Below are 17,733 nucleotides of genomic sequence, written 5' to 3'. Positions count from 1 at the left end.
TTGACATGATCGCCATGTCAACATTCACCACATCAACATTCATCATGTCTAAATGATGCAATATCGACATCATTAGAATGTCAACGAAACATGGTATGGCTCCAGCAATGTCTTTCATGTTCGCTAGTCATCTGATGAGGACTTCTGGCAGATCCAGTGGCACTTCCGATGGTGAGCATCACTAACCATAACCCCTAACACTCAACCTGGTGCCTAACCTTAACCCTCTCATCCTGCAGCTTAACCCTAACCCTCCCTCTAGTGCGTAACTCTCCCCTCCCACAGCCTAAACATCACTCTAGTGCCTAACGTTCCCTTCCCTGCAGCCTAACCCTAACCCCCCCTAGTGCATAAATCTCCCCTCCCACAGTCTAACCCTACTCCTTCCCCTAGTGCTTAACCCTTTGTCAGGATACGACCTGGGATCGGTTGCTACTCTTCATCCGCGTTGGCGTCATTGAGCTTAAGTGTTCAGTCACCGGGGGTGGAGGTGAGTGGTGGCTGAGCATTCTCCCCGGAGTCTGCTAGGGCATCCGTGCGTCCTGGTTCCCATGGTGGTGGGCATGGACGAGGCAATGTTAGTCCATATCATCTGACTAGTCTCTTCCAATGGTAGTTCTGTGGTCACTCTGCTGATCCTCTGATCCAATGACCTACTACCTAAGGGTATTTAGTCTGACTCCAGGAACAGGAAGCTGCTGTTCAACTTCGCTTTCTCAGTAACTATGATGTCAGTATTTGTTCCAAGCTCTAGGTTACTTTCATAGCGTATCCCACAGCTAGTCTGCATCTGGCTCTTTAGTACTATTGGAGCCAGCTCATGCCTCTATCACTTGTGCCATTCTGAGCATATCCGAGTAAGGATTCCTAGTGACTTACTTTTGTTTAACCTCAAGTTTTGCTTCAGTTATTTCTCTTGTGTTTAGCCAGCTCTGGCTCATTTACCAGTTTCCTGTATCTCATCCTATACTATTCCCAAGCACTAGTTTCAGTAGCTTTCCCTGCATCTGGATTCACAAAGCACATTCTGTTACCCCATGACTGGATCTACAGTGTATCAAGTTCACTAACCTGCGTCTGAGTTCCCTGCACAATTATTTGTATTCCGTGACTGGATCTACATTGTATCAAGTTCACTAACCTGCGTCTGAGTTCCCTGCACAATTATTTCTCTTCCGTGACTGGATCTACAGTGTACAGTATCAAGTTCATTAATCTGCATTTGAGTTCCCTGCACAGTTATTTGCATTCCGTGACTGGATCTCCAGTGTATCAAGGGCCTGATTCAGCAATGACCGCAATTGCAAAGCTGCACACAGGCTATAGATATATGATGTATGCACACTGGCAGCTTTGTAATTGCGATCCTTGCAATTATGGTAATGCAGCATTAGGCATCACGCCCCCTGCTGCATTATGTATCCGAACTGCATTGAGCAACGCAGCATCGGATACTTTGTGGACCATCGGCTGGCTGCGAGACCCATGGGATCCCGCAGCTGGCCGCCGCAGATTAGAGTAAGAGGCCAGGAAATCTCTGTCATCCGACAGAGATCCTGGCCTCTCCTCTCACGACACGACTCCATTTCAGGAAGTGGAGGCCATCGTCACCCCCTCCCTGCCCACAAATACCAGCAGACTGTCAATCACTGACAGTCTGCTGGCAGTCTGCATGCAGGATCGCAGAACCATTCTGCACATGCACAGAATGGGTCGTGCACCTGCGCAGATTCCCGATCATCAGGATTCTGTGTTCAGCAGTGCACGCTAAATGAGGCCCCAAGTTCACTAACCTACATATGAGTTCCCTGCACAATTATTTGTATTGCGTGACTGAATCTATAGAGTGTCTATACACTATTCTGCGTCTGGGTCCACTTTGCACCTAGTATCATTCCGTGTATGGATCACTGTGCTTATTTTTCACTACCCTGCATCCAGATCTTCCGAGGTACCCAAAGCATCCGGTATCTGACCTTCCATTATTGCTCTTATTACTAGTCTGTGCCTGGATCTCCTGTGTCACTTCCTGGTGTATCCTGCCTCTGAATCACCTGCAACGTTTCATAGAGCATACCAGTGCATCATTTCACAGAATACATTGCATCCATTTTCCTATGTACTCCTGTCCATTTGTTATCTCTACATTGTATGCGCAGTCTTCCACTCATCTTATTAGTGTCATCCCCTATTCTCCTCATCACTCCCAGGTACCTAACCAGAGGGCCACGACCTGTTCACTCAGTGCGGCGAAACCCAAATCCCAAAAGGAGGGCTCACTGGTGAAGACCACCGAGTGGGTTAGACTCCGCGCCTCTGGTTAGGTCTAGCCAACACCTGGGTTTGACCTTTATTGAGGACACTATTACTGTCACTCCTCCACCTGTTTCCCAGCCATCCTGACCCCCCAGCTCCCTGTCCTCCACAGAGGACATCCTTGTACCGGATCGTGACACCCTTCCCTCCCACAGCTTAACCATACCCCTCCCCCTAGTGCCTAAGTTCCCCCTACCACAGCCTAACTCTAACCTTCCCCCTAGTGCCTAACCCTCCCCTCCCGCAGCCTAATCTTAGCCTTCCCCCTAGTGCCTAACCCCCCCATCCCACAGCCTAACCCTAACCCTCCTCCTAGTGTCGGACCCTCCCCTCCTGCAGCCTAGCTCTAACCCTTCCTCTATTGCCTAAACCTCCCCTCCCATAGCCTAACCCTCCCCATAGATCCTAACCTTGCCCACCAGCAGCCTAACCATAACCCTTCCCCAGTGCTTAACCCTCCCCTCTCTCAGCCTAACCTTAACCCTCCCACTAGTGCCTAACCCTCCTCTCCCACAAACTCACACTAACCCTCCCCCTAGTGCCTAACCCTCCTATCCCGCAGCCTAACCCTAACCCTCCACATAATGCCTAACCCTCCCCTCCTACAGCCTAACCCTAACCCTCCCCCTAGTGCCTAACCCTGCCCTCCAGCAGCCTATCCCTAACCCTCCCCTAGTTAATTTTGCTCCCAGTGCAATCAGTTAAAACTGAGTCGTCGTCCCCCTAGGAATGTTATTACTCAGCGCTGTACAATGAGAGAATCATGATACAAATATGAAGTACTGTCATACTATGAAACAAAATGTGAGATGACTAAATGTGATTACAATCTTAGCAATTTGGGAAATATTTTATTAGTTAGGCAGAGAACAAAAAATATTATAGCTGTTTGTGGGTATACATGTCAGAGATAATGTAGCACGATCGCACAATGTAGCACGATAGCATAATGTAGCACAATGGCACAATGTAGCACAATAGCACAAAGCAGCCCAATAGTATAATGTAGCACAATAGCACAATGTAGCAAAATAGCATAATGTAGCACGATAGTATAATGTAGCACGATAGCACAATGTAGTGCAATAGCACAATGTAGAACGTTAGCACAATGTTGCACAATGTAGCACAATGTAGCACGATAGCAAACGTAATTTAGCTGGCATAGTTATACGTTCTGTGTTGCTGATAAGTTAGGTGTGGCTGTCTGTATGTTGTTAGTAATTAAACTGTAACATTACAGACAAAACGGACAATGGACTCAGTAATCAAGCCACACCTTAACGATCTGTAACTGTCTAATGTGCATTCCTTCATATATAAAGCTGTGTATGAACTAATAACTTAACATATTAGAGTGAGTGAACTGTATATTCCATTGGCATTTGTCAAGACAGTTTATTAAGAAACAAATGCATTTCTTTTCCCAAACTATATTCTAGCATACATTCCAATATGAACCATTTGTAGACCACTGACTAATGAGGTACACAAGTTATTTTGAAAGGCATGTGATACTTTCAAAATAATGAATGCGATAAAAGGGAATTTTATTTTTATTCTTAAAACTTTTCAAAATAATGTAAATGTGTTCATGAATCTCCTAAATATATGAATATATGTTAGGTCACTGTGTGTAAATAAACCATAGGTTAAATGATGTATTTATACTTTAGAAATCTGCTTTGTGTAACTTAGTTGCAATGTTTGTACAAGAGATACTAAGGGGTATATTTATCAAAGTTCGATTTTACATTCGATTTGATGTCCGATTTAGCTCACCTTAAATCGAATGTACAAATCCTTCATCAAATCCCACATTTACTAAAATTAGATTTTCAAAATCCTTTTCTAAATCGAATTCAATTTGGTTAGATTTTAAACAGCAATTTTGCACGCACAAGTACAAATCGAACACCAAATCCCACTCAAAATCAAGCCTCAATCCCCAAATGAATAGACCTGGTTCATGCTTTCAATTTTAGCTATCCGGGTCTCGCGCATGCGCACATCGGAGCCGGCTCCGGCGTGCGCATGCGCAGTGGCCTAACATTGACCTGCTCTTGATCACATAGCGTTTGCGAGCGGTTCTGAATCAGGCCCTTAGTACCATCCCCTAAGGACAGTACTACCTGAATGACCACTCAGATGCGGCATTTCTCTTAGAAATGCTGGAGCTGAACTTTTACTTGCTGAGACAGGAGGAGGCTTACCTCTCCCAGCCAATGAATGCTCAGCCCCAGAATTTCTAAGAGAAAAATTATTGTGGGCAATTGAATTCCCCCTTTAGACTAGGCTGTTACTCTTCCTTGAATCTCTTGTATTGTCTTGAGGCCTGTGAATTGTTGTTTGGATTCAGTTTCCATTATAAAATCTCCTTGGGCTTTTGGAAGCTTGTTTTTAATAGTTTTATCCATGTATCTGATTTACTTTTCTTTATAGTTATTAGTACTGTTAATAATCAATCAATGTTTTACCTGGCTTCCACTAAATTCTCCACCTCCATTTACCTGTCCTGGCCTTGGACCTCTGGTCTAGTTCTTGATTAATGAAAACATTCTATAGGATCATATAGTTTATTAAACTACCATCATGTCTGCCACTGCAGTCCCACTATGTTTCATAGATGTCATATGTTTACATGTGCTATATTCTTTTAAACAGCCATGTTTTATTGCCGCTGCTGTGTTGCTTTCTTTAGCCAGCAAAGCTTGGTGCAGCCTTTGGTCAGCATTGCTGAAAACAATATTGTGAACTGCAATGTGGTGAAAATTGACTGGAAATTAATTATTGATGTTAATAATACTGTAGAAACAAAAACAAAACAGGTAAAAAATTCTTGATTTTAGCTGTTTTTATCAATTTTAAAGAACTTCAAAACCAAAACATTTGAGGGTAGTCTTGTCAAAGTTAAATTACGACAATGACTTAGGGGTAAATTTTACTAAGAATCATGCCTGTCCTAGTATTAAACATGTCATTGGTTGGTTGGTGGTGTGCTGGATGAACGAAAATGATCATCCAGCACACCGGGAAGGTGCAGGGCAATCAGTCAGCGATATCGTTATCGCTAACTGAGCTTACCGTGTATATGCACCATAACCCTCGCACCCTTGGGTTGATGTATATCAAGAATATATTTTAACTAATATTCTCCTTTACAGTAGGACTACAGGTCCCAGCAAGCCTGTCCTGCTTGCTGGCACTTGGAGAGCCACATTTACTCACTCACTCACCCACACTCACACTAACCCCCACTCACACTACATACATATCCACTCCCTGGCGCTGGTCGGTCCTTTTCTCCAGAAGACATCCTAGGCAGTGGTCGGTCCTCTTCTCCAGTAGCATTCTAGGGGGGTGTAAAAAAAAAAGAAAACGATAAGCTGATCCAAGCAGACTTATAAGAGCTATATGTGTATACATAATAAAGGGGAAGTCAACTAGGTGCTCACTGATTCTTGGTTGATCCTCTGGCTGCAGGTTTAGGGGTGTGAGAATTCACAGTCTCCCATGAAATAATATATAGATTAAATAGATCTGCGCTCCAAAGGATATCTCTACTTATGATGAGATATAGTGTACTATTGAATGCGCTCTGTTGGGGGGTAAAGTTCAATTTGATTGATTGAGTCACAGTGCTCAAAAGTAAACAAAATAAAATAAACATAACAAACACACTGGTCAGAAAGTGTCATGCGGTAAGTACAGTAATTAATATCAAAGATAAATGACAGAATAATAACATATGAAAAGCATCTGATGGCACTGGCGTAACTATAGAGGGCGCAAGGGGGCCCGCCGGCCCAGCAAGCAGCCCCCTGCACCCTGCCAAGTACAGCGCCGATGTAATTTTTAATCAGGAGCCAGTCGCGAGCCAATAGGAATTCACTGTCCAGCAGCCAATCAACAGCGGCTACTGGTCTGCGAGTCCCAACTGGCTCTCGACCGGCACCTGATTAAGAATTACATCGGCTCTCTCAGAAGCTGGGAGAAAGCGTGGCTATGATTACATCCCCGGACCACGGCCACGCCTCCTCCCACCTTCAGTGAGGGGAGATGGAGAGGCGTGACGGGCTTAGGAGGAGGTAAGTATTACAAGGCTGGGGGGGGTAAGTATTACAGGGCTGGGGGGGCCCTGAAGAAATTTTGCTATAGGGCATCCATACCTCTAGTTATGCCCCTGTCTGTAGGTATAGTATATTCACAGGGTGGATGGTTAAGAACCACAGTGGTTATAAATAGTCACTGTAATGTTAGGTGAATGGGCTAGTTCAAGTTGTAAAGTCAGCTCAATGGTCAATATAATGGTATGATTGGTGTAGAGTGTGGATCTACCTCATATATATGTGTATACATATAGCTCTTCTCCCGAAAGTGACATAACCCACGTCTGTTCCTTCACTTGTATGATTGGCAGCCAATCAGTGCCTGCTACCATTCCAACAAGCCGTTGATTGGCTAAGAGACAGACCAATCAGCAGCCTGTTGCTATGGTAGCGAGCGCTTATTGGCTCACAGCCATACAAGTGACGGAACACTAGTTGGGTGTGGCTTACAAGCTAGCCAATGTCTGGATGTTACACTCTGAGAGGTGAGTGCATTTAACTAAATTGTGTGGTGTGTTAGCATATATGGTAGTGTAGCAATTGCAGAGAATTGGAGTCCCTTGATGATTGGCTGGAAACTTAAATGTCTGGATCAAAATATGAAAAAAGAAATTTTAAGATACACACAGATTTGCAGTGCTAGTGATAATGCTGACAACAATTGTCTTTCTGTTTTGTATACATATATGACATTAATATTGCCACACAGCTGGTGCAAAGTACAATATGGGTAAAACCAAGCAAGGGCATATTTTTTTAATGTTTATTCAGTGCAAATAGTTTTATTCGTTCCCCGTCTTGGTTTTTTCACTATCTTTTATTTTGGGGTATGGTATAATATGTCGACAATCATAATGTCAACATTCATCATTTGGGTAAGTATATTTTTGCTATCTCTAATCCTACACCCTACCCCTAGCCCTCCCTCTTTTGCAAGGATGGGCAATAAGTGGCTCTCCAGCTGTTGTTGAACTACAAATCTCAGCATGCCTTGCAACTTTTAGCATGGCCAAATAGCAAAACTGTGACAGGGCATGCTGGGATGTGTAGTTCCACAACAGCTGGGGGGCCGCTTATTGCCCACCCTTACTCTAGTGCCTAGCCTTAACCTTCCCTTCCCCCACAGTCTCCCCTTGCCTCCTGCTTCTGAAACCGTGAGGGGTGACTCATGGAGCTCCGCAAAGGCCCATGGTAGAAGTTGCTGCAGCAGCTCCCCCTTGTCCATTTCACTCATACTATACAATGAGCTTCTGCTCATGTGCAGATGCTCTGAACCCTGCTCGATCGGAGCTGAGCTAAAAAAAGCAGAGGTTATGAATTGGCTGGGCCCGCAATAGAAATCATGGGGCCTAACACACCCATGTTTCTGAAACCCCCTGTCCCTGGATCCTTGGCAGGTACAGGCCATTTTGAGAGTCATCCTTACCTATATGGTGTTTTTTCTGCAAAGGAGAACCTCTGAAGAAATTGATCCTCCGTGGGTGTATGGTGACTTCAGTATTCACTATTCACGTTGGAGATCACATGGTCCTGAAGATGCCTGTTTGCATAGGGATATAACCCATGTCATCATCATATAACAAATGTTCAACCGACTAATACATAGTAACAGAAGTGTTAGGGTAGAGCGCAATGTAAACTTCTCTTTAGAGTTGGAGCCTTAATGAAGGTTACTGTCTCTGAGCCTCTTCCTTTTAATTCTGCTAGTCATGTATAATCTCCCCATCCTCTTCAGCTTCATCTCTCATGTCTCTCCAACCTCATTCCCCCATATCTCTGCAGCTCCAGTCTCTTTGTATCTCGCTAGTCTCACCCCTTGGTCTCTCCAGCTCCAGCCCCCTTCTGTCTCTTTAGCCCTCCAGTATTTCTACAGCTCCAGCCTCCTTGTGTCTCTCCTACACCTCAGTGTCTCTGGAGCTCTAGCTCTCTTCTGTCTCTGCAACTTCCCAATGTCTCTGCAGCCATCTTCTGACTCTCCAGTTCCTGTGTCTCTCCAGCCCCCTCATGTCTTTCCAGCTCCAGCCTCCTTGTATCTCTCAAACCCATCAGTGTCTCCCCAGCTCCAGCTTTCTTGTACCTCTCAAGCTCTAGTTCCCTTCTGTATCTTGAGTACCCTTCTGTCTCTCCAGTTTCCCAGTGTCTCTCCATCCCCATTCTGTCTCTAGCTCTATTCTGCTTAAGTCTCTCCAGCCCCCAGTGTCTCTACAGTTCCTGTTCTCTTGTGTATTTGTAGCTCCAGCCCCCTTTTGTCCGTCTAGATCCCAGTGTATCTCCAGATCCAGCCTAGTTGTGTCTCTCCAGTTCCAGCTCCCTTCTGTCTCTCCAGCTCCCCAGTGTTTCTCGAGCCCCCTTCTGTATCTCCAGCTCCCTAGTGTCTCTCCAGACTCTATGCATCATTCCAACCCCACAATGTCTCCACAGCTCCAGCCTCCTACATCTTTCCAGCTACAGCCCCTTCTGCCTCTCTAGCTCTAGACTCCTTCTTTTTCACCAGCTCCCCAGTGTCTCTCCAGCCCGATTCTATCTTTCCAGCCTCCTTGTGTCTTTCCAGCCCCCAGTATTTCCCCAGTCTCTCCAGCTCATATGTGTCTCTCCTGCTCCACCCCCTTCTGCCTCTCCAGAACCTTGTCTCTTGTCTCTCAAGCTTCAGCCTCTTTGTGTTTCTCCAGCCTCCAGTGTCTCCCAAAATCCAACCTCCTTGTGTCTCTCCAGCTCCAGCCCATTATTTGTCTCAGCTCCCCAGTGTGTCTCCAGCACCCTTATGTCTCTCCATGTCCCTTTCTGTCTGTCTCTCCAGCTCCAGCTTCTTTGTGCCTCTCCCACCTGTGTATTTCCAGCTCTAGCCTCTTTGTGCCTCTCCCGCCCCCAGTGTCTCCTCAGTTACAGCCTGATTGTGTTTCTTCAGCTTCAGTCTCCTATCTCTCCAGCTACAGCCCCTTCTGTCTCTCTAGCGCTAGACTCCTTCTTTTTCTCCAGCTCCCCAGTGTCTCTCCAGCCCCATTCTATCTTTCCAGCCTCCTTGTGTCTTTCCAGCCCCCGGTCTCTCCAGCTCATATATGTCTCTCCTGCTCTACCCCCTTCTGCCTGTCCAGAACCTAATTGTCTCTCAAGCTTCAGCCTCTTGTGTTTCTACAGCCTTCAGTGTCTCCCAAGATCCAACCTCCTTGTGTCTCTCCAGCTCCAGCCCATTATTTGTCTCAGCTCCCCAGTGTGTCTCCAGCACCCTTATGTCTCTCCATGCCCCTTTCTGTCTGTCTCTCCAGCTCCAGCTTCTTTGTGCCTCTCCCGCCTGTGTATCTCCAGCTCCAGCCTCTTTGTGCCCCCAGTGTCTCCTCAGTTACAGCCTGCTTGTGTCTCTCCAGTTTCAGTCTCCTATTTCTCCAGCTACAGCCCCTTCTGTCTCTCTAGCTCTAGAATCCTTCTTTTTCTCCAGCTCCCCAGTGTCTCTCCAGCCCCATTCTATCTTTCCAGCCTCCTTGTGTCTTTCCAGCCCCCGGTCTCTCCAGCTCATATATGTCTCTCCTGCTCTACCCCCTTCTGCCTGTCCAGAACCTAATTGTCTCTCAAGCTTCAGCCTCTTGTGTTTCTACAGCCTTCAGTGTCTCCCAAGATCCAACCTCCTTGTGTCTCTCCAGCTCCAGCCCATTATTTGTCTCAGCTCCCCAGTGTGTCTCCAGCACCCTTATGTCTCTCCATGCCCCTTTCTGTCTGTCTCTCCAGCTCCAGCTTCTTTGTGCCTCTCCCGCCTGTGTATCTCCAGCTCCAGCCTCTTTGTGCCTCTCCCGCCCCCAGTGTCTCCTCAGTTACAGCCTGCTTGTGTCTCTCCAGCTTCAGTCTCCTATTTCTCCAGCTACAGCCCCTTCTGTCTCTCTAGCTCTAGAATCCTTCTTTTTCTCCAGCTCCCCAGTGTCTCTCCAGACCCATTCTATCTTTCCAGCCTCCTTGTGTCTTTCCAGCCCCCAATATTTCTCCAGTCTCTCCAGCTCATATGTGTCTCTCTGGCTCCACCCCCTTCTGCCTCTCCAGAACCTAATTGTTTCTCATGCTTCAGCCTCTTGTGTTTCTACAGCCTCCAGTGTCTCCCAAGATCCAACCTCTTTGTGTCTCTCCTGCTGCAGCCCATTATTTGTCTCAGCTTCCCAGTGTGTCTCCAGCACCCTTATGTCTCTCCATGCCCCTTTCTCTCTGTTCAGTTCCAGCCCCCTTCTGTATCTCCAGCTCCAGCCTCTTTGTGCCTCTCTCACCCCCAGTGTCTCCTCAGATACAGCCTGCTTGTGTCTCTCCAGCTTCAGTCTCCTATCTCTCCAGCTACAGTCCCTTCTTTCTCTACAGCTCTCCAGTGTCTCTCCAGGCCCATTCTGTCTTTCCAGCCTACTTTTGTCTCTCCAGCCTACTTGTGTCTCTCCAGTCTGCCCCCTGTCTCTTTCCAGATCCAGCATCTATGTGTCGCTCCATCTCCTCAGTGTCTCCCCAGCCTCCTTGTGTCTCTCCTGCTCCACCCCCTTCTGCCTCTCCAGAACCTAATTGTCTCTCAAGCTTCAGCCTCTTGTGTTTCTACAGCCTCCAGTGTCTCCCAAGATCGAACTTCCTTGTGTATCTCCAGCTCCAGCCCATTATTTGTCTCAGCTCCCCAGTGTGTCTCCAGCACCCTTATGTCTCTCCATGCCCCTTTCTGTCTGTCTCTCCAGCTCCAGCTTCTTTGTGCCTCTCCCGCCTGTGTATCTCCAGCTCCAGCCTCTTTGTGCCTCTCCTGCCCCCAGTGTCTCCTCAGTTACAGCCTGCTTGTGTCTCTCCAGCTTCAGTCTCCTATCTCTCCAGCTACAGCCCCTTCTGTCTCTCAAGCTCTAGAATCCTTCTTTTTCTCCAGCTCCCCAGTGTCTCTCCAGCCCCATTCTATCTTTCCAGCCTCCTTGTGTCTTTCCAGCCCCCAGTATTTCCCCAGTCTCTCCAGCTCATATATGTCTCTCCTGCTCCACCCCCTTCTGCCTCTCCAGAACCTAATTGTCTCTCAAGCTTCAGCCTCTTGTGTTTCTACAGCCTCCAGTGTCTCCCAAGATCCAACCTCCTTGTGTCTCTCCAGCTCCCGCCCATTATTTGTCTCAGCTCCCCAGTGTGTCTCCAGCACCCTTATGTCTCTCCATGCCCCTTTCTGTCTGTCTCTCCAGCTCCAGCTTCTTTGTGCCTCTCCTGCCTGTGTATCTCCAGCTCCAGCCTCTTTGTGCCTCTCCTGCCCCCAGTGTCTCCTCAGTTACAGCCTGCTTGTGTCTCTCCAGCTTCAGTCTCCTATCTCTCCAGCTACAGCCCCTTCTGTCTCTCTAGCTCTAGAATCCTTCTTTTTCTCCAGCTCCCCAGTGTCTCTCCAGCCCCATTCTATCTTTCCAGCCTCCTTGTGTCTTTCCAGCCCCCAATATTTCTCCAGTCTCTCCAGCTCATATGTGTCTCTCCGGCTCCACCCCCTTCTGCCTCTCCAGAACCAAATTGTTTCTCATGCTTCAGCCTCTTGTGTCTCCCAAGATCCAACCTCCTTGTGTCTCTCCAGCTGCAGCCCATTATTTGTCTCAGCTTCCCAGTGTGTCTCCAGCACCCTTATGTCTCTCCATGCCCCTTTCTGTCTGTCCAGTTCCAGCCCCCTTCTGTATCTCCAGTTTGTGCCTCCCCGCTGCCAGTGTCTCCTCAGACACAGCCTGCTTGTGTCTCTCCAGCTTCAGTCTCCTATCTCTCCAGCTACAGCCCCTTCTTTCTCTACAGCTCTCCAGTGTCTCTCCAGGCCCATTCTGTCTCTCCAGCCTATTTTTGTCTCTCCAGCCTACTTGTGTCTCTCCAGTCTTCTTGTGTCTCACCAGCTCCAGCCTCCTTCTGTCTATCCAGCCCCCTGTCTCTTTCCAGATCCAGCATCTGTGTCACTCCATCTCCTCAGTGTCTCTCCAGCCTCCTTGTGTCTCTCCAGCTCTAGCTCTCTTCTGTCTCTCCAGCCCCCTACAACCCACTGACTCAATTTCCCAGTTACTTACCTTATTCTGCATCTTCTGACTGCTCCTCATTGCACAGAGGCTCCTCTCTGCTTCTCAAGACATCATCAGCACTGCCTGTAATAAACAAAAAAACTTTATTGCACCAGTCGCACGTGTCGAAAGGGGAAGACAAGTAACTGTGCTCCCTGGTCCACATACATGCCTCTGTTGCCAGGCCTGTGAATTGTCCAGGCATGGGGCAGCCAAGTACTGTGGCAAGCCATTGAGGGGGGTACAGGCCCCGGCCCAGCGGGAACTTCTCTGTGCTACCAGTAGCCCTACCCACCCCAAGTAATGGTGTACTGCATGGAGTTTGGGGTGGATTCCTGATTCCCAGAATGTGATTGATCGATCTTCACAGGTGTTACTACTTAGCAAAACAGTAAGCGATTAGCCCACTGGTGAGACTTTGCCTAGCAGTCAGCACTACATGATTGACCTGTGAACCTGCTCTGACTTCTGACATTTTTCTGCCAACACTAATCTGCCTGTTTGATATTGCTGTATACCAATCCAATTTGCCTTCTGACCTTGCTCTGCATATATCTATCTGCCAATTTAGAGTTGACCTCTGACCATGCTCTGCATATCTCCAATGTCTGTTTATTATACTACTAGTGTAGTGATTACTGACCTGGTACTGGTATAAATCTACGTTTGACCCCTGCTGGATTTTAAGTGACTTTCTGTACTTCTGATCACTGTGTATTACTCTGGACTTTCATTTCACTATTCCTACTTGCTATTATCGATGAACTGGGTGTTGATTGTTTGTCTGAATGATACAAGTCTGTGATTGCCCAGAAACTATAAGACAGATGAACAACATTTAGAAAGAGACATTTGTTGTTGCTCACTGAATATTACTGAAAGGTGTTTTTGCAATTGGAGTTCTAGTTAAGTAAATAAGTCACATGTTACTGTATAATTGCCTGTGACAGGTTGCCTAGGATATACAGGTTGCTTCTCTTTTCCCCTGGGCTGTCTCTCATGTACTGCTGATTATCTATTAGTAGTAGGCTGGCATTCAGCCTCTACTGCATTGATTACCCTGTTTTTAAATAGCTACCCTGCCAATTATCCTGTACCAGTTATAGCTTCCTAATCAGCAGGTTTTAGCTGTGCTTCTGCCTGGTTCTCAGTTTCATTACTGGTATGGCTAGTTCACTGAATCTGATCCTTAGTTGCCTGCCCTGACCATGGTGTACTCCTAACAATTCTTCTGTTTTACTCCTTGATAAGGTATTGTTATGTTACCATAACCAGTATTAATATTATTTTTTATTTATAAGACATCAAAAAGTGTATTTTGAGCCGTACATTTGATTTATATACGTTTGATTTATAGCAGGGGTGGTCATACCGTTCCTCAAGGATCCCTAACAGTTCATGGTCTCCAGACAACTTTTGAATCTGCATAATGTATCAGTTATACCACTTTTACACCTAAATTCGAGGCTGACCCGGAGTTGGAACAGGGTTCCAATCCGTATCAGACCCGGAATTTAGCCAGCGCCACCCAGGATATTCTTGAGTCGGCGCCGTTCACACCGGAGCCGGGTCTGCATAGACCCGTCTTTTATGGTATTGAAGTGGACGCTTGGAGATGATGCCATCTCCAAGTGTGACTGAAGCTGGACCAATTGGCCGGCATGCGGCACGCTCCAGGAGTGACCCGGAGTGCACCGTTCACACTGCAGGGTTTCATGGGTTACTCCCATGTTAAACCCTGCTAGTTACCTCGGTTGGATTGCCGGGTCACTCGACCCGGCAATCCAACTCTCTCCCCTTTTACACCAAGGAGCTACCCGGGTTAACCCTGCAATAACCTAGGTTTTAGCTCCGGTATAAAAGGGGTATTATACTGGACATACATACACCTTCAGATTAAAGTGCCTGTCAGACTGACAGATCAATTATCTGACATGCTGGCAACAGAGCCGTAACTAGACATTTGGGTTCTCTGGGCCAGAAGAGCATCAGTACTTCCCCCATTTTTTACATAGGGACATTAGGCGAGCACTGAAGGCGGTGGCCAAAAAGGGTGTGGCCTCAAGGGGAAGGGTGTGGCCTTTCTGCACACCACTGTTTTTATCACTAGGGTTGCCCCCAGGCTCTCCCCCACACTGTGCAAATGCCATATGCATAGCAACTAATCACATGCTAACAAGAATCTGGTTGGTTGCTACAGGCAGCACCTCCATTTATTCCCTTTTGAAGGGTTGATAAATCTCATCCATAGTCACTAAGAGACCTATTCATCATCACTTAATGTTTACAAAAGAGGTTGAAGCACATTTTCACCTGCAATTGTAAAAATTAACTATTCGGGCCATTCATCACGAAGGTAAAGCACAAAATATTACAGATATCAACATTCTGGCGGAATGGCTCGCTGTCCCCATACACTAGTATGGGGACAGAGTTCATCAAGCTCCGAAAATATTATATTTTCGGAGCTTGAGTGCGGGAGCATTCGCCATCTTCAGATGGCGATTGCCCCCAATACCCGCTTCCATATGGGAAGGAGTCTTGGGTTGCGAAGAGGGATCCTTTAGAAATCCTACGCCCCTGTCCTGCTCCTTCAGCCAGACGGAGGGTCTCTTGTGTGCATGCGTGACCTGTACACTTCCGTCACTGCTCCGAAAAGAGCAGTGAAAAGATTCACAGTGAAGCTGTTTGCGGGACAGCTGATTTTCAGATCAGCTGTCTCCGTACCGGTGCAATGATGAATTGTTCCAGAATCCACGGCAAGTTAGAATATTAATTATCGGACCCAGATAATTAACATCATGAATAGGCCCCTTAAGGAGATAGTTTTTATTTATCTCTTGTACATTTACAACAGCTATATTCATATTAAGATGTATCTGTTATAGTTTGGGAAACAGCTTAATTTGAGCCTAAGTTGAAACTGGACACATTATAGCACAGTATACATGTTCCCGCACAGTTTAAGGTCTGGGTAAATATAATATTATATATATTATATAATATCACGCGGAGTGTTTACAAGAATGCTTGGAGGTTACACTTTTTGTGCAAGGACTGTCGCAACTGATTAAAGGGTCATTCATGTCAAGTGGACAAGGGGTCCCCACCTGACCGTTTCTCATATTTTGATAAAGTTTTACATGAAGTTTGGCATATATTTCAGACTAATTTTGGAAAATGTTAGTTCACAGTATGCAACTTTAGCAAAACTATGGCCCTCAAGTGGGGGTGGGTGCAACTGTTACGGACTCCAACAAGTAGGTGGGGACTATCCTCAAATTTGGTCCACTTGACATGGAGTGACCCCAAAGCAGTATAAAATAGACAAATGAATCATATACTCGACAATAAAAACTAAAAAGCAGCTTGTTCATTTAGAATCTCAGAGAGGAAGGCAAAATACCTTCTGCTGCTGCCAAGCAATATATATATATACTGCAATTAATGTGCACCTCAGAACAAACCAAAATCAGATTGATGCTACAAGGGCAGTCTTCCTAAACAAATCCTAAGAATTAATAAGTACACTAATATTCTGAACTCACACATTTACATCGAATTAGGTATATAGGTAAATCAAGAGAAAATATCAAACAAACAAAGAAACAAAATCAACAAAGAAATGTATTTATTCCAGTCTTCCACTGTATGAGTGGAGACCAGAATTATAGGGGACGTCTCTGAAAAAATAAGAAAAAAAGTTTGTTCATATATTGTACAAAATAATAATATAGCTAGCTCTTTTTCTATAATGGGCAACCCACACCTCTTAGATCTTTCCCTTCTGTATCATGTCAATTTTGTACATAAGTCTGGCAATGTAAAGTTCTATGCACTATGGGCATGAATCAATTTTGGAAATAGAGTGAGATATACTGTAGCAAGTAAATGAGCATCCTGGCAAAACCATGCAGCACTGCAGGTGGGGCAGATGTAAAATGTGCAGAGAGATTTAGATTTGGGAGGGGTGTGTCAGGGACGGGTCTAGGGGTGGGCTAACAGGGCCGTCGGCCGAACCACCGCTCCCTAGAGGGCGCTGTCGAGTCCCCATAATAAAAAAAAAGACTGTCTCTAAAAGACATCTTTATCACAGTATTGACGGTGGCCAGAGGCAGACTGGGACACTGGGCCGGTCCCTTTATTCTTTTTAATGGCCAGCAGCTGCCCTTTACACACCCCTCTGTTCCGCCAGCTGCCAAGATCGGAGCTCAGCTCCGATCGGGCTGCGTTAACATCCTCTGCACATGAGCAGCCAGCAGCTCCCCCATTGGCCATTTTGTTCTATAGCCTCAGTGAGCTGGGGCGCCCGTCAGTCACCACTGATGGCTTCGCCTCCAGACAGTCCACCCCTGCCTCCAGGACCTCCAACCATCTCCATCTGCTCCACAGTGCACTGGGACTGCACTGCACTCTGCACCAACAAGCAGCCTACACGGCAGGCTAGACAGGAGGACTGAAGGTAGGAATCTACAGTATAATATACTGGGATGTATATATACAATTAACGCCAGTGTGGTAGATTGTCTGTGACTGTGACATACAGTGAACACCCTTATGAAAATAAACAAACAAAAAAAACCCTGAGTATCACAATTTCCTCCAGCAGTGAAAAGGTGAACATCTTTCCTGCTCTCTACGCCTTACCTCTCACAGCTCCAAACACTTCCCACACCCTATCCACGCTCCCCACCCTCAACAACACATCTCCCCTTTCCTGCTCTCTTCTCACAGCTACAAACCCCCCCCCCAGGGCCGAAACTAGGATGTCTGTCACCTGGTGTAAGGCAGCAATTTTGCGCCCCCTCCTTTCCTGTACCTGGATTTTGTCCTTGCTCCTCCATATGGCAGTGCACTAGTCAAACGTCCCTGGTATAGTGACTTACATTATTCCACACACAATAATGCCCATTACACATTATGCTACACACTATAATGCCTATTACCAAAGTGCCAGTTACATATTTGATCAACACCATTTTATGCCCCACAGTAAGGCTTCTAATTACTTTAAAATTACCTGCTCATTGTCAGGGGTTTTATGCTCATTTCCAGGGGTTCCATGCCCATTGCCAGGGGGTTTCATGCTCATTGTCTGGGGTTTTCTGCTCGTTGCCAGGGAATTCCATGCTCATTGCCAGGGGGTTCCATGCTCGTTGCCAGGGGGTTTCATGATCGTTGCTATGGGGTTTATGCTCGTTGCTATGGGGTTTATGCTCATTGCCAGGGGTTACATGCTCATTGCCATGGGGTTTATGCTCGTTGCCATGGGGTTTATGCTTATTGCCAGGGGGTTTCACGGGAGA

This window comes from Taudactylus pleione, unplaced genomic scaffold (genome assembly GCF_031769625.1).
Source record: "Taudactylus pleione unplaced genomic scaffold, aTauple2 ptg000016l, whole genome shotgun sequence".
NCBI lineage: Eukaryota > Metazoa > Chordata > Amphibia > Anura > Myobatrachidae > Taudactylus > Taudactylus pleione.
This window is presented reverse-complemented; position numbering follows the sequence as displayed.